Source organism: Bacillus rossius, chromosome 15 (genome assembly GCF_032445375.1).
Source record: "Bacillus rossius redtenbacheri isolate Brsri chromosome 15, Brsri_v3, whole genome shotgun sequence".
NCBI classification, from domain to species: Eukaryota; Metazoa; Arthropoda; class Insecta; order Phasmatodea; family Bacillidae; genus Bacillus; species Bacillus rossius.
The window spans coordinates 4830389-4855706 of record NC_086342.1 but is presented as its reverse complement, the minus strand read 5'-3'; the positions used below and the strand labels follow the sequence as shown (position 1 = coordinate 4855706).

Here is a 25318-nt window from a genome sequence, read left to right as displayed (position 1 = left end):
AGTATTTCTTTTTATACTTTTTTTACTTCAATTCATGTGTACATTCGGCAATTATTTTTTTAAACCATGGGAAAGATAATCGATCAAATATATAACAATTTGGCTTTCTTTTCTTTTCCCGTACTTTTCCGCCTTTTTCGAAGAAGCCAGGCGGAATACAGTCATTATGGTAATTTTCCAGTATGGTAGTCTTCCGTCCGTCCCATAAAGCTTGAGTCTTTAAAAAGTTTTCGTAACACGTCTATTCAAACATGGAAGGTGAACGCAAACAGAATCGCAAGAAGTTGAGAGTTGCCCGACGCATGCGTTGCGTTCACGCGCCGTGCGTGGTTTTTCTGGACGGGCGGGTTCTTTAGACATTGTTGTTGTCGAACTGTTTTGCGTGTAGCGTTCTTATGTTCCTTGCGTAGTATTACAGAGCCGGACTCGCGAGCAGTTCTCTCGGCAGACGGTTGCCGTGGACTTGTGGTTTATTACCGGGAACGGCTTTCAGCACGTACGGGCGTGCCCGCTAGAGCCAGCCAGACGGCGCCAGCTGTTTGGTTGTGCTTCTGGGTCAGGCGTTCGGTTCAGGCACTTTCCAAAAACATTCGTGGTCTTTCGCAAGCTTTTTTTTTGTTTAAACTTGATCCACAGTTGAAGAATAATAATTAAAAAAATGGTTGTCTGTAAAGTCGGTTTACGGACGATAGTTTAAAGTGACAACGTCATAACAAAACATTGATGAAATTATAGTTTAGTTAAAGTACTTACTAAATTTAAAAGCTACTTTTGAAATGCCCGCCTTAACCTATTTAATATAATAGTAGATTCATAGGCCAATCGAGTGGAAGAGAGATAGATGTGGCGCAAGCGTACAATGAGCGTAACGGGACAATGTGCGTAACGGGACACTTTTTCATGCGTGCAGCCGGCGTTCATCGATTTATTAGACGTAGTCACGTCAAAAAATTGAGCTTGTCGTTCAGTACTCGCCAGAGACAAGCAATTCGTGTGTTCTCATGTTACAAGAACACTTACAATGCGAAACTCGGACACGAATATTCAACGTACAATAATGCAGAGCGTGATAAATACGTAGTACATTTAAGCAAATTGAATTATCAACTACATTTATTGACGCAAATCACACTTATTTTCCGTATACGCCGCTAGAATTCGCTTATTGAATCATTTGATTAGCAGACCGGTTAAAAATTATAAGAATATAGAAGAATTGAAGGAAAAAAAATACTAAACCCCAGGTAAAAGATCAAAACATTAGGAGATGCTGTGTAGCTATTGTTTCTATTCGTCTTTTATTTTCACACTTTTTTTTGCAGTCAACAGAAATTTCCCGGCTTATACTGCGCGCCGGGAACCACACATAACTTAGAAACACACAACTTAGAACAGGCATAACTTAGAAACCTCGAAAAAATCCACGTAACTTAGAACTGTCATAAGTTTGAACGATCATAACTTAGAAACACATAACTTAGAAACACACAACGTAGAAACATACAGCTTAGAAACGTCATAACCTAGAAAGTCATAACTTAGAACCATCACAACTTATAAACACACAACTTAGAACTATCACAACGTATAAACAAACAACTGCGCGCCCTGTGATCTAGCGCCGTCCCTGGTCGATGCTTTTTTGAAGGTTGGTGCGCCTGCCGAGGCTAGCGGGCTGTTCGCGGAGTCGGCGCTCGTCCGGAAGCGAGGGTCTCCGACAGGAGGGCGAGAGGAGAGGAGGGGGGACTAAAGGACGGCCTATTTTCCAAATATTGTGTCCGCGCGTCCCTCCCTCCGCCCACGCAACAGGCACTTCCGGTCGCTCCCGGAGAGACGCGGCGCTGGAGCGGATGTGCTCTGCAGGTTCCAGGGACGTCGCGACATCACGCGCCCGTTGGGGAGGGGGGGAGTTGTTGACGAGGACAGCTGCCCTCGCATTGACTGGAAAAAATTTTTTGCCGTCTTTCAGTTACGTTTCTTTTAGAAGTGAAATATGGAATATTATCAGATTATGCTCTTGATGAAATACAATTTGATAATTAATTTATTTCAGAAAATTCTCAATCCGAATTTTACCTTTTTAATTGCTATCCATTTTTTTTTAAAATTTGTAATGCGCTGCTAGATGTCGCTGCAGCACTTCAACTTCTAAACCGTTCAAACCGATCGCCACGGGTAAACAGAAGATCACAGGTCGAGGACATGCAAACAGCAATTGCGTGTCGTTTCTCTGTGTCCACCACACCTATCATTAGAGACCGGAAAAATTCGCGGATTCATTTCGCGATATGCTGAAATGAAAATAGTTGTACCTTTATGCAACTTCTGCTATTGGTTCACTGTTAACCTGGAGGAATGTGGGCCAATTATATTCCCTCAGTCAAAGCAGTATCGAATCACGAGTCTCCCAATTGAGACGCCTCACGAGTCAGTAGCCAATGAACAGGTGACGTTTGCCCGAGTATGCACAGGATCATGGAGTCTATCCTGGAGGTCATTGAATACGCGAATTTTTCCGGTCCCTACCTATCATGTAGCGCTTTCCGTTTTGCTTCAACTCGCCGGCAGTACATCACCCCGTGTTCGGCCCGCGGGGAAACTCCGGGTTCTTGCAACTGGTACGTCATTAATGCGTGTCTTAAACTGTTGTGCCGAGCAAGAGCACGCCCAAGCAAGGACATCAGCGGTTATTGCAGGAAATGGTGCAGTGGGGGACAAACAAAACAAACGAACGACGCGTTTACCTCTCTTAACCCTTTGGTGGCCCTGCCGAGGTATCATATTTACTAGTAATAATAATTACATTATTTATTTTATCCGAAACCATTAAAAAAAATTTCCTGCCAGGATTTTAAGTGTAGAGATCAAGGGTTAAGCTTTATATTATCATGGTCGGCTTGGAAATCCCTTTTAGGTCTGTAGTGGGAGGAATCTGGAGGATATTCCACCCCTAGCGCAGAGCGGCATTTGGCCCAAACAAAAACGTTCTATCATAGAAACCGATTAGCAACCCAAGCCCCTCAGGATTGGACGGGAGAGACGAGAGAGAAATGCACGCTGCTACAGGCGAGAGAGAGAGAGAGAGAGAGAGAGAATGGCGTCGCCCCTGGAGCCCAGAGGACGCCGACGAAATGTTTCGAAAGCCGGCGCGGAACAGCCGAGACGGGAGCAGCCCGACACCAGGGGAAGAGCAGCAAGCAGCAGAACGAGTCCCATCAAAATGCTAATCGCGGGGGGGTTGGCGACCTGCGGTTAATTAAAATCAAAGTGTAGCCGGGCGGGAAATTGGGAAAGACGGCTAGGGTGGGGGGGGGGGGGGGGGGGGGTGCTCCCTCAGGACGCTCCGAGATGGCTATCTGTGGTCCCGCCAGCGAGGAAGGCGTGGGAGAGAGGAGAAGCATAGAGGTTCAAGGTTTGCCGTGTTATCTTCGTAACGGCAGAAAGGAGTGTTCAGGGAGGATTGCAGAACGAGAAGTCTTCCCGGTGCTTTTTTAACATACCATTTTTTTTTTTTAAACTGACTAAAAATGTATAAAATAATTTCTCCTAGCACCCATGCAGATTGTCCTGAAATTTTTTGGATTTGAGAATTATTAATACCTCTGAAAATACTTGCAATAGTTAACCTAAGTCACTAACAATTATGTTGAACTGCAAATGACACGAACAGTTTTTTGAGTCTTCTCAAAGACTGCTACTGTCTACACTCCTTACTATTATGCATTGCATGCGTCCCACGTTTTTCGTTTTAAATCTTAAAAGTATTTTCACAGGTATTAAAAAAAATCACTATCATAAAATTTCAGGACACACTGAATGGGGTTAGGAATCTGTATAGGATTATAAATATGTGTGAAGCTTTGAGAAATTATTTTATATTTCTTCCACGTTTTTTAAAACGTGGTCTATATTTGTTATTTTAAACAATTATTTTCTCCTTTTAAGTCTAGTGTGTGTGAATTTTCACCAAGTTCAGAGCTATGTTTTAAGTTTAAAGTCTCTAGCTCATCAAGGAAGTTAGTTTAAAAATGTGTTTGCAAAACAGACAGACGAACATACAAGAGAGCGAGTTAATAAAAACGCGGTGATCATAAAAATGTCCCTGCGAATCCCTCGTCCAGAGACAAGCTGAGAGAAAAATAAAGCACCTCCCTTTGTCTTCCTGCGCAGTGTTTGTGTTCCTCGCCACTTGCATGCTGATGCACTCCATTCCAGAGTTGGTTGGTCTGTTTTATATCATTTATATTGTTGGAGGTTTTCGTCTCTCCGACAAGCGAATTAATTCTGTAGCCCGGAGTTCAAGGGTTCCATGCCGCAATATTGTAATTTTTCAGGAGAGTAAGTTTTCGAGTCATTTATTCATTTATGTATTTATTAAGCGCCGGAAAACAGACATGGTCCGAAACAAGCGACAACATATATAAATAAAATAAAATAATAAGGAATAAAAATCAAATGTGATGTTCAGACGTGAATTTACAAGGAATCATACACAACACATTGAATAATGCTACTTAAAAAAAAAAAAAAGTGACAGAATATACTGTTTTGATTATATGTCGTCTTTAGTAATTTTCTAATCGGGTACAACTAATTTATCAATTTTTTTTACTTAGTCTTTGCATTAATCTTATTCAGAGACTTCGTGGACAATGACGGCGCCATGACGTCGCTGCGTGTCTCGTCACGACGCGAAGGCCTTCAACAATGACTGCGATAAGACACGCCGGAACGTTCAGTTATCACACGGACGTGGCAGCAAAACAGACCGAGCATATTAAAAGTCTGATGCTGTTTTGTCTATTTTCCGGCTGGAAATGTTTTGCAGCTCCCAGAAAGACAAAGCACTCGCAGGCGGAGAAGCTTATTTACGCAACTTACATTTGGGGTGGGGGGGGGGGGGGGGGTGTTTGAACATAACGTTTACTAGGAAAAACTTGGGGGAAAAAATATTACTTTCCCAACACGAGACCACACTTCAACTTTTCCCACTAAACTCCACTGCTGAGAATACGCTTACCAACGTTCACGTGTCCACTCAGTTTCTCACCAGATGCCAGTGGAAGTTGCGGCCGCTAGGTTGGCAGCAGCATCGCCCGTCCCGAAGCGAGGTGGTCGTAGTTCCGCCGGGCGACCGCCAGATAGCAGCACGGGGCGGCGTGCGGGAATCAAAGCAGTCGCGTGCGCTGCAGGGGCCAGCTGTCACACCTGGCGGTCGGCTGCATCTCCCTGGCTTGCACGTACGAGCACAGCTGGCGTGTCGCGAACAACGTTCGGATTCGAAATTTTAAATATGCATACGTGTGTGTACTGGCGTAGTGCGAGCCATGCAAGTGCATGGCAGTGATACTTTTCGGAAAGTTAAAGTGACCACGGTTGACAGTTTCGTGTGTGTGTTTGGTGTTGACAGTTGCACGGAAACAACACATGTTTGTATTGTTGCTGGCATTTAATTTGACTTCCGGGAAAATAGACTCAACTGAAAAACTACGTACCACGCGTATAACGGTGGCAAAATAAAAAAGGTGCGTTCAGTTTTACGTGTATTAATATTGCTTTTATTTATGTTAACATTAATGAATGTTAATTAGCTTAGCGCTAGGTATTGTGTGTGTTTTTTTTAAACAAACTTTTTAAACTGCCTTGCTAAGATTTTGTATTTTAAATGATGAAGTGATTCACTAGCCATAACCTTAAATGTTGGAGGAAGTTTGAATTCTGAAGGGGAAAAAATCAACTATGCATTGGAGCAATGAATATCTTCATCTCTGAAGAACGGATTCTTCTCATCTGAATATTCTTCGGTGAAGAATCTGGTAAGTTATTGTGTTGTCTTATTTCGTATTTTTATTCTGATATTCGGGATTTTTGGCCTAATTGGAACGCTTCCTAATTCAAGTAAAAATTTAATTTTTGAAGATCTCCCCACACTGTTTTATTTTAAGATAAACAAGACATCTTTTTTAACCTTGGTATCTGCGCTTAAGTTTCGCTGTGTGTAAGGAGAAGGGGCATAGTGTTTAAATGCGCACAGTAATTAGGTTGAAAAAACACCTTATTCATTAAGCATGACCGTGGTTCGATGCCCGAGGAAACCAGCTGCTCAAAGCTAAATTGCTTTGACAAATCTTTATTTTAGAGCCTTTTAATAATTGAATTAGTAAGCCGTCTTTTATTATACATTCCAGCGAAGTAAAAACACACCTAATAATATATGTTAGCGCAATGGAGCTAATATGTAGAGCAAGTCAAGATATCCAAACGCATGATTAAAATGCTCTCGATTTGACTAATTCACATCTGTTGAGTTACCTCTTTGTCCAGTCACTTTTTAAATATAAGACGATGATAGGATAAGTAGGAAACGAATGGGAGTGTTTCAAGTTTAATGTGCTTCGAAAAAAGTCAAATCGATGGTTCCAATCGAGTGGAAGAGAGATAGATGCGGCGCAAGCGTACAATGAGCGTAACGGGACACTTTCGTGCGTGCAGCCGGCGTTCATCGATTTATTAGACGTTGTCACGTCAAAAACGGAGTATTTGAAAACTTCTTTTTATTGAACATTTTTGCGTGTTACGTTTCTTGCGTAGTTCGTGAACCCGGCCTAAGTCCTCGCTCGCTGGCGAATGTCGGGCGTGCCCCTAGCTTCGCTACCCCGTGACGATATCGCGCAGACTTTCCTCCGAGTGGTGACGCTAGAGGCTAGACCCTGCAGGCCCCTAGAGGAATATATCGGAAGGCCTGGGGATTAACGTAGCGCGGAAAGTCCTCCCCTGTAAAAATTAAAAAAAAAAATTAAATCGGTGCGCGTGCTTATGTACGCGCGTTAGAAGTTATAATCACTTGGTGGAATAAAAAAACAACTTTAATTTGGCATGCAAATAATTAATAGAAATAAAATAATAAAATGGACTGGAGTGATATAAATACGGTTCCGTAAAGTGTAAATTACAACAAATTAAAAATTTATAATATATACTCAGTTTTCAATGTTAATATAAACACGTGTATAAAGCTAATGATTTAATTTAATAAAATGATCGAGATAAATTATACATACGGGAACATGACCTTACATATATAAATACACTTGAAAAATTTTATAAGCACAATTTGTGCTGCTAATATTCACAATAAAAAAACTTTTTAATTATATGAACCACTATTCAATATCAATCACCAAAGTATATGATTTAAAAGCACACATATCTAATTTTTATTTGTATGTATAGATATAGCCTTTCCCTCCGCCCCCCCCCCCCCCCCAAACTAATCCTGTTAGAATTTCGTTGTATGGTGCGCGAGCATCGTAAAAACTCACTCTCATAATTTTTTTTTTCATAACGCGCCTAAAGAAGTATAACTTCAAAAATAATTGAAATTGTAAAAGTGGTGTCGCAGCGGTCTGCTAGCCTGCTCCGCTTGCCTGCGTAGCAGTCGCCACTGGTTGCGGTCTCTAGCCATTAGTCACGTTCTACTACACACGACGCATGATAAAACAGACACGGAACATGAGAACGGAACCAACCGGCGTGTGGGGGGGGGGGGGGGCTAAATGAATCCTCTGCTCTACGTAACATGTTGCTCTACAATACATCTACAACCAAAGTACATAGATTAAAATCAAAGTGTTAAAAATCGATGAACGCCGGCTGCACGCACGAAAAAGCATGACTCATTGTCACGTTCCGCCTGAGCCGAGCGGTGCAAGAACCGGCCAACCACCGTGCGAAAAAATCTTCTATAATATAAAACAGGTTAAGGCGGGCTTTTTTTAAACTAATTGTTCGTGATTATATTTCAACAAATTACCTATTGAAATTAAATTTTTCAAAAACTGTAAATTATATCTGAAAATTAAAAAGTATGCAATTTTTCATCAATGTTTTCTTATGACGTTATCACGTAAAATTATCGTCCGTAAACCGACTTTACAGACAACCCCCTCGGACATCTGTCTCGTAAAATGAACGAAGTGTGGCTGTTTTTCCTAACATTCCAGCCACACTTCGTTATTTTACGAGACACATGTCTGTGTGCTCGCATAAAATAAGTGATACCACCAGAGTTTTTACACTTGGTTAAAGTTACCATTTTATAATTCATAACCGGTTTTTATTTTAATTTGAATTGTGGGTTTCTGGCGTGTTTTTTTATCGATGATAAAGTAGTTGGAAACAGTGGCGTAGCCAGGATTTGTGTATGGGGGGGGGGGGGGTGTGTTAAGAAGCATGGCCCCCCTCCCCCGTATTAAAGCGGGGGGTCCGGGGGTCCTTCTTCGGGAAAATTTGGATTTTAAGGTGTAAAATAGTGGTATTTTAGCTGTTTTCGGTACTTAAATTTAAATATTGTAATGGTAAATTTTTTATTAATTATTAATATGAAATTTGTTTGAGTGATGAATAAGAAATTTAATTAAATATTTAGGGCTAAGGGGGGGGGGTTTGAACCCCTAACCCCCCCCCCCCCCCCCCCCCTGGCTTCGCCCCTGGTTGGAAACATAGCCTATTTTGTACAAGGCCAAAGTTCAACCATATATCCGGTGCTTGTATGTTGTATACTGCCCATATTTTGGTCTACATTCATGCGATAAGTAGAAAACTTTATAATATAAAGAAAGTTTTTTTGACGTTTATGTTTATCAATCCTGTTTCACAGTCACGCTTTTGCAAGAGCAAGCGGAGTCCACTCGGAGAGGTGCTTCTTGATTCCAGGGGAGATTCGAGTCGTTACCACAACGCCGAAATACCACAACGCCGAACGTACAATAACGCCGAATACCATAACGCCGAATGCCAAATTGACCGCAACGCCGACAGCTAGAAAACTGCTGTGTACCACAACGCCGAAATACACTAACGCCGAAAAATGTTAAATGTATCTTAACGCCGAAATACCACAACATAACCTAACATAGGCTAGCCTAACCTAGCCTAACCTAACCTAACCAACCTAACCTTACCTAACCTAACCTTTGTGGCAGTCCTGCAATAACATTTTTCGGCGTTAAAGTTTTTCGGCGTTGTGGTACACAGCAGTTTTCTAGCTGTCGGCGTTGTAGTCAATTTGGCATTCGGCGTTATGGTTTTCGGCGTTATTGTACGTTCGGCGTTGTGGTGCGTCCCCGGAGATTCACCCCCCCTTCCCCCACCCGCGCTCCCGGTCAACGCCCATGCAGACGACGATATTGTTTGGAAGACTGGTTGCACTTTCCTCTTATATTTTATGGGTTAGTTACTTGTTTTTAAATTATTCTAGCAGAATCCGGCAGACGTTTTCCTGACAGTGTTTATTTATTTACCTCTAGACATCAACATGAATGGTTTGTGTGTAATATAGAATCGATAAAGCGCTTGAAATGGTATCACATTTTAAAATCACTTACCGAATACTAATCACAGTCACAATCACTAGTTATTGTTATTGGGGATTAACACCAGCAAAAGTCGTAATATAGCCTACCAATTAACGTGCCGTACGGTTGCGCGGTTTATATAAGTTGATGCGCTGCAGCACCATCTGGCTGCGAGTTATAGCAAAATGGATAGCATGAATTTCAGGTGGCGTACAGATTTGCTCCCCTGGTCGTATGTGTCATGTTTACAATTGGAAAGTTTCGAACAGTAGTACCAATGGTCTGTGTATTCTTCTGCCACTGATGTTCTGGCAATAGTGTTAGTAAACAACTTAATGCGTAAAAAGATAGCCTGTTGCTTTTCAAGTGACATATGGGACACTAGCACACTAAAGAGACATAAGTTATGGGACACTGGTACACTAAAGTGACACGGGACACTGGTACACTTAAGTGACACGGGACACTGGTACACTAGTGACCTTTGAGATATTGGTACAATAGTGACCTATGAGACACTGGTTCACTAGTGGCCTATGGGACACTGATACACTAGTTACCTATGAGACACTGGTACAATAGTGACCTATGAGACACTGGTACACTAGTGACCTATGAGACACTGGTACACTAGTGACATATGGTACAGTAGTACACTAAAGTGACCTATGGGATACTGATACACTAAAGTGACATTTGGGACACTGGTACACTAAAGTGACATATGGGGCACTGGTACACTAAAGTGGCGAACGGTCGGAACTGAGACGAAGTCACGTGACACTATAACGCAGGCCGTCCTGGCTCGCGGGTTCAGGCCACGTCCGTGAGGATGACGTGCCCGACGTTTCGGCGTGCCTCGTCGCAGCCATCCTCACCAGCTGTCACTCGCTCTCCAGGACAGCTGCGACGAGGTGTGCCGGGACGTGGGGGGACATCATTCTCACGGACGTGTTCCGAACCCGCAAGCCAGGAAGTATCCAGGCGCACTGCACGGTGTCCATGTACACCGGAGTGGTGGTCGGTGGAGCAGGTGCCACGGGATACACACATGAACTTTGAAACATACAACTTAGAACAATAACAACCTGAAAAAACAACGCAGAACCACATAACTTTAAACTGTCATAACTTATAACTGACATAACGTAGAACTGACTTAATTCGAACTGACATAATTCGAACTGACATAACGTAGAACTGATATAATGAGAACTGACATAACGTAGAACTGACATAACGTAGAACTGACATAATTAGAACTCATATAATTAGAACTGACATAACGTAGAACCGACATAATTAGAACTCATATAATTAGAACTGACATAACGTAGAACCGACATAATTAGAACTCATATAATTAGAACTGACATAACGTAGAACCGACATAATTAGAACTGACATAACGTAGAACTGACATAATCAGAACTGACATAATTAGAACTGACAAAACGTAGAACCGACATAATTAGAACTGACATAACGTAGAACCGACATAATTAGAACTCATATAATTAGAACTGACATAACGTAGAACCGACATAATTAGAACTCATATAATTAGAACTGACATAACGTAGAACCGACATAATTAGAACTCATATAATTAGAACTGACATAACGTAGAACCGACATAATTAGAACTGACATAACGTAGAACTGACATAATCAGAACTGACATAATTAGAACTGACATACCTAATTAGAATTGACATAATTATAACTGGCATAATTGATAACAGGCATAATTTAGAATTGGAATAAATTAGAACTGTCAAAACGTAGAACTGGGAAACCTTCTTTTCACAGACGAGAGAGCCAAAACACCTGAAGTTCCCCGAAGTTCATGGTTTTTTTTTTCCCCGTATCTCTAATGTAGCTATCCTGACCAAATCAATCGTCCACGATGTTTTAAAGTATTTGTAATGTAGCTAACCTAACCTAATTGACCATCGGTATCCTTTTATCAACACCGCCATATTTATTTACAATGAACAAAAAGAACCCGCGAAGATGCACGATCGCCCGTTTGGCTCTCTCGTTTGCGAAAAGAAGGCTTCCCGTGTGTGTTTGCAAGTGACGACGGTCAAGTCTAGGCCCGGCGGTGGTGCGGACACAACAGCGCGGCCGAGCTGCCCGGCGCGCGCCCGGGGCTGTGTTGTACGGTACACTCTCGCACTCTCGCACTCTCGCACTCCAGCCAGTGTGTGTGTGTGTCGCGGGGGGGAAACCTGTTGATCCGGCGCGCCGGGCCCGCAGCCAGCGAGGGACGTGTCGCAAGCAGAGGCGCAACAGCTGTGGAGGGGGGGGGGGGGGGTCGCCCAGCCCCGCCATATTGCCTCTCCTTCAGGCCCGTCCAGATGAACTAGTGTCCTTCCCCCCCTGCCCATGAGTGTAGTTGTGTAAATACCCTGTCACACTATCAAAAAAAAATTGGTTGTCTGTAAAGTCGGTTTACGGACGATAGTTTGACGTGACGTCATAACAAAACATTGATGAAATGATTGCACACTTTTATGAATAAAATTGAATCATTTTTATTTAATTATCACTATTTTGTATGGATACAAAGAAGGAGTGAAATGAAATCTACAATTTAATTGATAAATTTACTTTTATTTGCACTCATTAATTCAAATATGTTTATTACTTTAACGAGGAGATTATTTGAACTATAACTTCTATACATGTTTGCTATTAAACTTGTTCCAATCTGTGTTATTCTGTTAAGGATAGGACGATGATAGGAAAAGTAGGAAACGAATGGGAGTGTTTCAAGTTTAATGTGCCTCGAAAAAGTCAAATCGATGGTTGTTCCAATCGAGTGGAAGAGAGATAGATGCGGCGCAAGCGTGCATTGAGCGTAACGGAACACAGCATAACGGGACACTTTCGTGCGTGCAGCCGGCGTTCATCGATTTATTAGACATTGTCACGTCAAAATAAAAAAAGGAAGGGCTCCCTAGCCCGATGCGGAGTCGACGTGGTGAGCGACGACACAGCTCCGGTGCTAGCCTGGACAGCTGGCAGAGGTTGGGTAGGCCTCCACCGGACCACGGGTTCACTGGGTGCTTTGAGGGGTCCCGGCGTGATGTAGGCGCCAGCAGTGCTGATAAGGTCCAAAGGCTCAGGACACAGCCGACTGTCTGGTCAGCTGAGCGAGGTACGGGGTTGAGGCGGTGACTATGCTGGGTCGGTGGCCCCAGCCTCTGGTCGGTGCCGAAGCTCTAACACCCTCCCGATCAAACAACAGGGAGCGATCCCTAGCAGTTCTGTATATTAAAAATCTCTGGAATGTTTAATCAGCGAACTGGAACGCTACTCCCACACTACCCTATTAGGGCGCATATGTGGGAGGGGAACGCGAGTACGCCGGCCGTAAGGTCGGAATAATCTGTCAAACTTTATTGGAGGAGGTGTGTAGTGTCGTTCATCTCTGGGGCACGGTTCTGGTTTTCCTACCCGGATTGACAAGTTGGTTGGTTGAAGCCTGTCTGGTGGCAGACCTTGGTGGTCACCAGTTTCCGAAGTCAGTACGCACTGGTGGGGTCTGTGCCTGCTGGGTGGCGGAAACCTATAGCTGACTTCCTATGAAACTCTGTCCACTGACTTGAGTAGGCAGTTGGCGGTCCGCAAGTCGGACAGAGCGGAGGGCACCTGTTTTCCAAGTCTCGTTCAGGTGATGGGCTCTGGATTAAATAAGATCTGCAAGTCGACTCCTATTCTCCCCTAAAAGGGCGCAGACATGGGAGGGAAGGAGGCGGGATAGTCGGCCTTCGGGCTGGAAAACAGCGTCAAAGTTTCTCCCAGCCGCTGGTTGTTGCCGAAGCTCTTATTCCCTCCCGATCAACAAAAGGGAGCTAGCGATCCCTAGCTGTTCTGTTCTTTTAAAAAGCCCTGGAATGTATTATAAACGAACTGGAATGTTACTCCCACCCTAACCCTGATAGGGCGCGCGTGTGGGAGGGGACAGTGAGAATGCCGGCCGTAAGGTCGGAATAATCTGTCAAACCTTCTTAGAGGACACAACCAACTGTCTGTCTAAGCACACTGGCGCGCAGTCTTCTCGTCGGCCATACGGTAACTATTGAGGTTTGAGTGTTACGCCCATATAAACGTTTGTCAGGATCTTTTGCAGCCAAGAGCGGCAGACTCTGGAACGAACTGGACCAGGCGACAAGGCAATAATAAAAAAAACCTGCTTTCCCATGATAACTTGGCGGCTTACATACTGCTTGAACCTGTGTGTGAATGTGTGACTGGTTTTAATGTAACACTACCTATTAATAATCCTGTTTTCATACGGGCAATTGGTAGTTTCCCGTTGCAAAAAAAAATCAAGTGCGCGAATATGCGAGTGAGCTAGTATGCTAGTATGTGAGTGCATAAGTGTACAAGTATGCGAGTGCACAAGGGTACAAGTATGCGAGTGTACAAGTATGCCAATACGCAAGTATAGAAGTATGCGAGTACGCAAGGGTACAATATGCGAGTGCGCAATTATGCTGTGCGCAAGTGTACAGGTATACCAGTGCGCAAGTGTAGAAGCATGCGAGTGATCACATGTTCAAATGAGCTCTAATGTAAACATGTTACGGGTAAGCAAAAAGTGACGGTGGTTAGGACTTCAAGTGAACTAAATGACACGCACGGACGCCTGGTTGGTTTATCTATCAGTATCACAGTAATCAAGCATTTGTTTACTCAGCCAAGTTAGCACACATCAAAGAGATAATGCTGTCATTTCTCATCGCCCGTTAATAAATTCGTTTTTAATTGTGACAGATTGCTCGCTTTAATATGGATTAAATTTATTCTTGTACAAGAAATTATTCAAAAACGTCGGCGTTGATTAAAAAAAAAACTCTCACTAGAAATCCAGAAATCGTATTAAATAAAACCGCTCATGAATTATAACAGGGTCACTTTTATCCATGTGTGAAATGTTGGTACTGTCATTTAACGCAGCAAACAATGTTAAGACCCTGGGAAATATAGTTACAATTTGTTTCTAACATTTTAGCTACTCATAGTTCATTTTACGAGAGACATTCTAGTATTATGCCATCAAACGCCCCACTCGCTGCACTTTTATTTGCCCTCTGAGCGTTGCACTCCGATGATATATGCTTACAAGGGGAACATATCCGTCCGCGCTCTCTGAACAATTCATTCAGTGTGGTAGATTATTAAAAAAAAATTATGGACATACGCCATTGCTGGTTTTCAAGATACGTCTGTATTATATGTAGAGACCAGAAAAATTCGCGGGTTCATTTCGTGTTATGCTAAAATTCAAATAATTATACCTTAGTGCGGCTTCTGCCATTGGTTCACTGTTAATCTGGAGGACTGAGGGCCAATTAGAGACCCTCACTCGTAGAAGTGTCGAATCACAGGTTACCCAGTCGAGACGACTCACAAGTCAGCAGCCAATGAACAGTTGGCATTTGCCCGAGTGTGTAGAGGATATTGGAGTATATCCTGGAGGTCATTGAACCCGCGAATTTTTCCGGTCTCTAATTATATGTAGAGACTGGAAAAATTCGCGAGTTCAATGACCTCCAGGATAGACTCCATGATCCTCTGCCTACTTGGACAAACGGCGCCTGTTCATTGGGTGCTGAATTTTGAGGCGTCTCAAGTGGGTAACTTGTGATTGGATACTCTTTTTTTATTGATTGTCTCTAATTTACCAAGAGTCCTACATATTATTAACAGTGAACCAATAGCAGAAGCAGCACAACGGTATCCATTTTTGAATTTTAGCATGACATGAAATGAACCCGCGAATTTTTCCGGTCTTTAGTTATATGTTCTTGTCACAGCTGTCTCGTCGTTGTTAGCCCACTGTGTTAGTCAGTGCCGTGATGTTTATCCGAGTAATTTCCTTCCGCGGAATTTTCAGTGCTTTCTAAGAATTTAACATTCGACATCGGCTTATTTTGGCTTGATTTTCTTTGTGTCTGTGTATTTCATATTTCTTGCACATTCTTGAGGTTTCTCTGTGACATTCCGCGGAAATCAGCAACGGCGTACGTTCATAATTTTTTTGACGTGACAACGTCTAATAAATCGTTGAACGCCGGCTGCACTCACGAAAAAGTGTCCCGTTTCGCACATTTTCCCGTTACGATGTGTCCCGTTACGCTCATTGTACGCTTGCGCCGCATCTATCTCTCTTCTACTCGATTGGCCTATGCGTCCGAGGAGAAGAAAGACAGCGGCAGCACACATCTTACATCTACACGTGAACTGTTTCGTCGACTGTTTATAAAGTGAAGTGAAAAGTTAATGTGGTTTTCATTGCTTATTACAACAACAATTTCGGCAATAAAGGTTACTCTTGCATTTTAAAAATCTGATTACTAGTATAATTTCAAATATTTATTCTTTTATTATTAAAATAAAAATGATTCAATTTTATTTATAAAAGTATGCAATCATTTCATCAATGTTTTGTTATGACGTTGTCACGTTAAACTATTGTCCGTAAACCGACTTTACAGACAACCAATTTTTTTAATATATATATTCGTCCACGCCCTGCCAGTATTAGTTCTTTTTTCCTTCGTGGTAGTGGCAGCGGTGGAGCTGACCCGCCCGCGACTGCGCAGTGTTGCCAAGTCGGCCACCGCGCCGCCGAAGTTCCCAGAAGCTGTCAGCGCTGATGTGCCGTGTCCTGCTTCCTTTGTCACCGTGCGCCAGTCCTACCAACGCGCTGAATCGTTAATAGCTGTCGCACACACATTATAATTAGCGTGGAGGCAAGGAGTTATGAAATCCGTGTTTGCGATCTTGAACCATTTTAATACTCGGAGGACAAAATGAGAACTTCACCAAACCAATTTTTTCCCATCGGGATATATCAAAAAATTTTTGTTTTGTTATAATTAAGTTTAACTGTAATTCCTTGCTGATGTATTATTATCATCACTTCATGATGGCGTGTTAACGATTATTGTTCGTAGCGAGTTCCTTTCAAGCTGTTGAAACACACTTAGAGTGATGCAGCTACGGTTTTTTCTACTGAATAATACCTCCGTGATGATAAGCAATTACGTAGTTGCCAAATAATTTTTCGCAAGACTATGAACAAAACAGTATGAATTCTGCAATTCCACAGAAAGGAATCAAAATATTTTTTTTTTCCAGAAGCAAGTAATATTAGTTTCAAAATTTATGATATAAATGTGTAATAATAAAAAAAATTATTTGTATCGTATAAATATGTTGGGAAATTAATATAGTTAACTTATAGTGCGATAAATTATATTTTAATATTATTTGTAAAACGTAAATAATTATTATATCTAGAGACCGCAAAAATTCGCGGGTTAATTTCGTGTTATGCTAAAATTCAAATAATTATACCTTAGTGCGGCTTTTGCCATTGGTTCACTGTTAATCTGGAGTACTGAGGGCCAATTAGAGACCCTCACCCATAGAAGTGTCGAATCACAGGTTACCCAGTCGAGACGACTCACAAGTCAGCAGCCAATGTACAGTTGGCATTTGCCCGAGTGTGTAGAGGATGTTAGAGTCTATCCTGAAGTACATTGAACCCGCGAATTTTTCCGGTCTCTAATCATAATATAATACTGAATGGATGATATTGAATACAAGTTCTGAACCGATCCTTGCTTTAAACCTCGAACGCGCCTATGGGTTATGTCAAGCCGGTATCCCAAGACACAAAAATAAGGGTTTTAACTGTTGAACATGCTACACCTGTGCCCTAACTGTATTCCCAGTGCACGATAGGACACGACCAGTCCCTTACTTTCAGCTTTGAATATATATACTGTATAGAAGTCGCGAGTGGATAGGATTTACTCTACGTTTTTCAGAAGCGTATGATGAGCAGCTTGGGAACTTCACCGCTGCAGTGCGCTGCCGCAACGCCCTGTATCGTCTTAGTTGTTATTTACACGTTAGAGTGCAGCACTGTCGCCCGCTGTCATTCCCCGCACCCCCCACCTATCATTCACTGCAGCTCAAGGTCGTTCATCGGAAGGGGGGAGGGGTGTTTGAAGAGTTCGATACTTGTCCGCTAGGGACCACCACAAGTCGATGCCCTAGAGATGGTGGCGATTGCGGGCGGTGAATTAACCAACTACCTCAAAACCGTATTAGAAATTTTAACCTGGGCTGGCGACTTCTATACAGTATATATATTCAAAGCTTTCAGGGAACGGATTTCGGTGTCCTATCCGTCGCCGACTGCTGCCCAAACTTCCGCGCATGCGCAGAGCTCACATTCTCGTTGATTTCGTCCAGATGGCTGAACCGCGTCAGTTGCCATTAACTCGTGTATAGTAACTTTCGTGAACATCAGGGGACGCACCAAGTTTGTTGGTGTGCCAAACGAAACCTTATGAAAGCGAAACTATCTTGGGAATACAGTCTGTACACTTTAATAGTCATAACAATAAATAATCGCATCTTTAAAAAGAACTTGAGGAAGTGATAACGGCGTTGTTTGACGTGACGTCTAATAAATCGATGAACGCCGGCTGCACGCACGAAAAAGTGTCCCGTAACACACATTGTCCCGTTACACTGTTTCCCGTTACGCTCATTGTACGCTTGCGCCTCATCTATCTCTCTTCCACTCGATTGGAACAACCATCGATTTGACTTTTTCGAGGCACATTAAACTTGAAACACTCCCATTCGTTTCCTACTTTTACTATCATCGTCCTATCCTTAACAGAATAACACAGATTGGAAGAAGTTAAATAGCAAACATGTATATAAGTTATAGTTAAAATAATCTCTTCGTTAAAGTAATAAACATATTTCAATTAATGAGTGCAAATAAAAGTAAATTTATCAATTAAATTGTAGATTTCAATTTTATTCATAAAAGTATGCAATCATTTCATCAATGTTTTGTTAGGACGTTGTCACGTTAAACTATCGTCCGTAAACCGACTTTACAGGCAACCAATTTTTTTTTTCCGTGACAGTTGTATCGATGGTTGCCATACGTCCGATAGATAGAAAGCATTGAAACCAGTTTCTAGCCTCGCGCAGGGCAACGTTTATTAAAACTGTTCGCCGATTTGTTTCCCTGCTGGGATTCGGTTCTGGAACACGGCCCGCGGGGTTGGGTTACGGCCGTGTCCCGACAGAGGCGGTGCTTGTTCGCCGCATTCACGCGAGAGCCCTGGGACACCGCCCCCAGTCGTCGTCCCCTCGGGGCGGGCCTACGCCCCCGCGCGGGCGCAGACAATGGCCTTACTTGTCGCGCCCGCCCGAGTTATTAATGTGTACGGCGTCTGGCACGTCTTTATTGTCCCCCCCCCCCCCCCCCCCCCCCCCGCCCTCTACGTTTCTGCAGAGTCGGCGCGTCACGTGACCGGCGTGACGACATCGCGGCGAGCGGCAGCGCAGTGCTCTAGCTCACGGAGTAACTAATGAATAGAGACCTGCAAAATTCGCGGGTTCATTTCGTGATATGCTGAAATTCAAATATTTATACCGTTGCGCTGCTTCTGCTATTGGTTCACTGTTAATATGTAGGACTCTTGGCCAATTAGAGACAATCAATAAAAAAAGTATCCAATCACAAGTTACCCACTTGAGACGCCTCAAAATTCAGCACCCAATGAACAGGCGCCGTTTGTCCAAGTAGGCAGAGGATCATGGAGTCTATCCTGGAGGTCATTGAACTCGCGAATTTTTCCAGTCTCTAACAATGAATAGGGACTGGCAAAATTCACTGGTTCAATGACCTCCAGCATAGACTTCACTGTCCTGTACACAATCACGCAAAACATCACATGCTCATTGGCTGCTCACACGTGAGAACGTATCAACGGGACGATAGAATTGTATCCCCTCGGAAAGGGTGCCTTTCAGGATTTTCTGTGCAATGACACAGCAGAAAATAAACTGGAAATGTACTCTTTCCGATTTCTTAAAATGCATATTATTTTGTGCTTTATAATCGTGGAAGTTATTCCCTCTAACCTAACCTAACCTAACCTTTCCAAGGGGATACAATTCAGCCTCTCCCCCCCCCCCCCCCCTAGTATCAACTGGGTAGCTTGTGATTGGCCCAGAGAATAATACCAGGCGAACTGAGAGACGATCGCAGGAGCAGCACAAGGTTATTTATATAAGTTTGGATTCCAGCCTGTCGCTTGATGAATCCGCGATTTTTTCCGGTCTCTACTCATCATAGTCATCATGAACATTCGTGCGGCCATTTTTGAAAGCTGTAATCCGTTTCCGTACCGTTCCATCGTTACTGATCTGACGATGAATGCCATTTCCGTACACTTCGCTGATATGACGATGAATTTCAGCAGCTTTCACGCATTTAGCACCAAGAAAAATAATCACAGAGCGTATTCCACAGTTGGCGCGATTCTCAATCGGCGGAGGCATTTTATAAACACTCACACTCAATTAGAAATGTAAATTTTAAGAAATTGCGGAATACTCTATTAATTTTTTAGTGTGTATTAAAACAGTCTTTACTGGCGTATCAGTTGATTGGTAGATTTATAATCTTTCAACTTAATTCGTTCGGACTTGTGTTTTCGTAAAAAAGTACCGAAAACATTTATATTTATATAACTATTAGTACGTGTTTTTATGTAAGCGCGTTAGAAGTTATGCCTACTTGGCGTAATAAAAAATAACTTTAATTTTGCATGCAAATAATTAATAGAAATAAAATAATTAAATTACTGGAGTGATATTATAAATATTGTTGGTAAAGAATAATTAAATAAAATTAAGGAATTTAAATAAATACTTATTCAATGTTAGTATAAACACGTCTATAATATTATTTATTTAAACTAGTAAAATAATGGAGACAAATTTTAATTATTACTTTCAATTATCTATTAAATAATGATATAATTTATAAACTATTCATACGGGAACATATCCTCACTTATATAAATACACTTTAAAAAGTTTATGAATACAATTTCTATCACTGCTATTCACAGTAATTAAATGTTTTTTTTAATGATATGGACCAATATTCAATATAAATCATAAACTATAAGATTTAAAAGCACAGATATTATTTTCATTTGTATGTAGCCTTTTTTTTCAGCTTGTGAATATTTCGTTGCATGATGCGCACGCATTGTAAAAAATTCTCTCTCGTCATATTTCATAACGTGCCTAAAGACATGAAATTAAAAAAAAAAACAAAAAAAACAGTAATGTGTACAGAATGCTGTGATTTTGTTTTTTCCTTTTTTGATCTAGTTTTTATTTGTTAAACTTTCACGCAGTAAAGAAATAAAATATGTTTTAAAATTTTCGAGGATATCTTAGTTTTTTTACGATGAATATTATTTCCTTTTCCAGAGCTGGTTTTTTTGTTTGACAGTTCGGAGGTGGGCCGTGGGTGTTGTGAGGTCGTAAAGCAGGAAAGCGCATCTGGTCGTCGAGGAGAGGGTCTGTTATCACTCCACGTCACACGTGTACGTCCCTAGCGAGGCAGACCCCTCCTAGAGCCTGGACGAGCGATGCTTCGGGAGACGAGGACTGCTTGGCGAGTTAGGACATAATCTCCGCGCCGACACGTGGTCTGGTCTAGTCGCTGTCTCCCCCCCCCCCCCCCCCCTCCATAGGGCGCGTGATGATCATTGTGAATGATCCTCCCACATGACCTATCTCATCCTCGGCCTGCTGTCTGTATTGCTAAGGGCATTTAGGCCGGGGTTAAAAAAAATAATAATAACTCTCCGCAAGGATCGCAACGACGCAGCAACGCAACACGTATCCGACGCAAGAAAATCACCTTCGCAATACGTCACCAAACCTATGACTTAAAAATTTGTAGAAACAGTAGAAAACATAGGTACTTCTACCACAGGTTTATTTTTATAATTCATATCGATCAAGAATACAAAAGAAATGGATGGTAATTTGAATTTTAATAGAGTTGTTTCCTTTGTCTGTGTGATGGTTTAACTCGGGTAAACATCATGTGTGTGCTAAAAGTTTGCATCGTGGGCCATTACGCACATGACATCTGGGTCTTCAGATGTTTTTTTTTTAAATAGTACTTATCTTCAAATGTGGTCGTTGGAAGTTTAAACAATACTTGCGTTGCGTTATTGCGTCTTGCTTAGTTTATAACAGGGTTCTCTAACATGTGATCGCTGGACATTTTTGCGTCTTGCATTTCTTGTGTAGTTTATAAACCCTAGAAACACAAAATGCTGAAAAGTAAAATTTAAAAAAAAAAATGTTTTCAAGAAGTAGTTCGGAAATTACTTTCAACTTCTTGCGTCTTTACTTTTATTGAAAATACTTTTATTTAGATTTCCTGAGTATATTACCTTTTCAAAAAACCATCGAATGTTCCGTAGGAGATATGTCAATAATGACGGGGGAGAACGAGCCAATCACAAAAAAAAATGTATATTTATTTATTAAGAGTATGATGTTGCTCACATGAGATATTTAGAAACGTAATCTTTGGACGAAAGAAGGAATGCAACTGCTCGTCCTGGGACTGACCATGATGGCCAAGGCAGAAGAGGAGTCACACGTGCGACTTAGCCCTCCCTATACACGATCAGTCTCGTGGTTACCTGTTGGGGACGCGCCACAACGCCGAAATGCCAAATTGACCACAACGCCGACAGCTAGAAAACTGCTGTGTACTACAACGCCGAAATACACCAACGCCGAAAAATTTCATTGCAGGACTGCCACCACAAAGGTTAGGTTAGACTAGGTTAGACTAGGTTAGGCTAGGCTAGGATAGGCTAGGTTAAGTTAGGTTAGGTTATATTACGCTAGGTTAGCATAGCATAGAATGCTGGGCTAGATGGGGTGAAGGAAATGCATTTACTGTAGTCCACTATAAGGATTACAATCGTCCTTCAAAATGAAGCTCTGCGTGATCTTATGTAGCTACGTTGCTGTAGTTTTATCCTTGAAAGGAGGGGGGGGGGGGTCCGGCCTCCCCCTCCTGCTCCCTGGCTACGTCCCTGTGAAGCCTTCAGGAAATCAGTGCGCTGTTGCAAATCGCTGTGCCGTTATCAGCGGTGCTAGCGCGCCACTCCAGTCCGAACAGCTCGAGATACGCGGGGAAGAGATAACAGCAGTGTCCGTCCTGGCAGATCGCAGCTCAGCCGCTTGGCGGTGAACGAGCGAGGTCTGACGCGCAGCGTTGCCAACCACTGAGGGAGGGGATGTGACCGCGTCTCGCAGTGCCCGCAACCTCGGCAACGATATAAAATTCACGTGTTCCTGTGTGGAAACTTTTGGCCATAAAAAATTTTAATAAAAAAAAATGGGCGCGTGTACTTATGTACGCCCGTTAGAAGTTATGCTTACTTGGCGCAATGGAAGAACCAGCTTTTTTAATTTTGCATGGAAATAAAACAATAGAAAGACTGGAGTGATATTATATGTACGGTTGGTCAAATATTAGTTAAATGAAACCAATAAATAAATAAAAAATACTCAGTATGCAATAATAAAAAATCGAGATAAATTTTAATTAATAATGAATATAAATAAATATTTTAATGTGTGGTTTTCATGGAGTATTTCACAAACATTATTTTCTTTTTCGCCCACTTTGGCCGTTGGTACCGATAGAGCTGGTACATTGGTACCTTCCTACAGGTATAGACTATCAAATAAAAAATAAATTAGCGGGCAAACTATTGTACAGGTTGTCTATAGTAAATATCAGAACGAAAAAAAAAGTTGAACGAAATATAAAGTGAAGTAGCTTGGCTTCTGTGTTGTAACTGCTTCCTGATGATGGCGACTGTAATGTCGACCGAAACGTCGGTGAATTATTTGCCAAGGACACTGCTACAACCCTGAAGCCAAGCTAATTCATAGAATGGCCGTTTAAAGCCTGCGAACATTATGATTTATTAAGTGCTTAAACTTTTTGATCGTCCATATAATGTAGGCCTAGTCTGTTAGCAGCATCAACATGAAGAAGTGTTTGACGGTTCTGCGGATCTATTGAGTCCACTTCAGTAGCTACGTGGACTTATCTCGGGGCACGCAGCACGCCCTGTTATCACGAGGGCATCGGCGAGCCGAGGGAGGGTGGTTCGCGATGATTCACGCCAGGGGCGCGGCTATCGCGGCGTCGTGTTTGCCCAGGTTTATCACATCCCTCCTCCCCTCCCCCTAAACACACCACCGTTGGATAACGCGAGGCTCTTGTAGCAACCTGCTAGGAGTCACCACGGGTCAAGTTATCACGTCAGGGTTACGTAATGTACAATAACTTAACTATACAATTACTTAGGTACTGTAGAATTTTTCAAACCCCAATTTAAAAAAAAGTGGTTGTCTGTAAAGTCGGTTTACGGACGATAGTTTAACGTGACAACGTCATAACAAAACATTGATGAAATAATTGCATACTTTTATGAATAAACTTGAATAATTGTTATTGAATTATCACTATTTTGTGTAGATACAAAGAAGGAGTGAAATGAAATCTACAATTTAATTGGTAAATTTACTTTTATTTGCACTCATTAATTCAAATATGTTTATTACTATAACGAACAGATTATTTTAACTATAACTTTTATAGATGTTTGCTATTTAACTTCTTCCAATCTGTGTTATTCTGTTAAGGATAGGACGATGATAGGAAAAGTAGGAAACGAACGGGAGTGTTTCAAGTTTAATGTGCCTCGAAAAAGTCAAATCGATGGTTGTTCCAATCGAGTGGAAGAGAGATAGATGCGGCGCAAGCGTACAATGAGCGTAACAGGACAACGCGTAACGGGACAATGTGCGTAACGGGAAAATGAGTCATAATTTTTCGTGCGTGCAGCCGGCGTTCATCGATTTATTAGACGTTGACACGTCAATAAATGTGAGTACCCGCCAGAGACGTGTAACATGTAACATCATAAACGAGCCAATCCCACGTGTTCTCATGTTGCAAAGACACACTTATAATATTTACGAAACTCAAGACACGAAATTCAACGTAGAATTCTTTCGAAATAATGCCGAGCGTAATTAAATAAAACACGCAAATTATGTTTCCGACTACATTTCTTGACGAGGATCATGCGTAGTTCCCGCTAGAATTCGTTGCCCGGAGCAGCTACGTCGACCGTTGAATCATTATTTGATTTGCAGACCGAAATTTTAAACTATATAATGAAACGGCTCCTGTAAAAGCGAGAAAAAAAAAGTCTTAAAACAAAATACGATAAACACAGGCTGTGGGTCTGATATTCGACAAAGAATTTTAATTAAAATTCACTGAAAAGTTAATACTATAAAGTTTTCCTTTGGCCTTTAGTGAGCTTTGGTTCGCGGCATCCGCCACAGATGGCAGCATCGTTGTTGCACATTTCCGTTCCATTCTACGACTTCTGTTCCGTTCACGAAATTACTCCTATTGCCGTTTACCGAGAGCTAAGATGGGCCCTTGTCTCTCGCTCTTCCTCCCCCCCGCAACCCTCGGTTTATCTATCGACGGCGTCATGAACGTTCGGCAGTTGTCAAAAAGTACTACCAGTTGTCCAAGTTCAACAACTTCCTGTGACGGTCAGTGTCTGTAAACAATCACAACATGACGCGAGTGACACTCGGGGAAATGGATACCAACCAGAGCTGGCCAAATGCGGAATTGTTTGAATGCCCAGGAGGAGCTGAATTGTTGCCCCTTGGAAGGGCAGCCCTTCAGGATTTTTCTGGCAATGGTTTGTTTGTACAGCGACTGGAAGGGCAGCCCATCCAATTTCTGAAAACGCGTTTCTTTAAGTTTTTAAATAATCCTGAAAACTTGCCCCTTGGAAGGGCAGCCCATCAGGATTTTTCTGACAGTAGTGTTTTTGAAAGGTTGTCTGAACTGTTGCTCCTTGGATGGGCAGCCCTTCAGGATTTTTCTGACAGTGGTTGGTTTGTAAAGTGACCTAACCTAACCTAACCTAACCTAACATAACTAGGGACCGGAAAAATTCGCGGGT

General features: G+C 42.1%; 1 protein-coding gene across 2 annotated transcripts in view; it reads left to right on the top strand.

The window, feature by feature from the left end:
* The first annotated feature begins 5019 nt into the window (after window positions 1-5019).
* LOC134539231 (uncharacterized) overlaps window positions 5020-25318 on the top strand; it is a 139485-nt gene continuing 119186 nt past the window's right edge. For both annotated transcript variants that reach the window (XM_063381028.1, XM_063381027.1), the window contains exon 1: window positions 5020-5816. The gene's annotated coding sequence lies outside the window, so the exon portion shown is untranslated. The remainder of the gene's footprint in view (window positions 5817-25318) is intronic.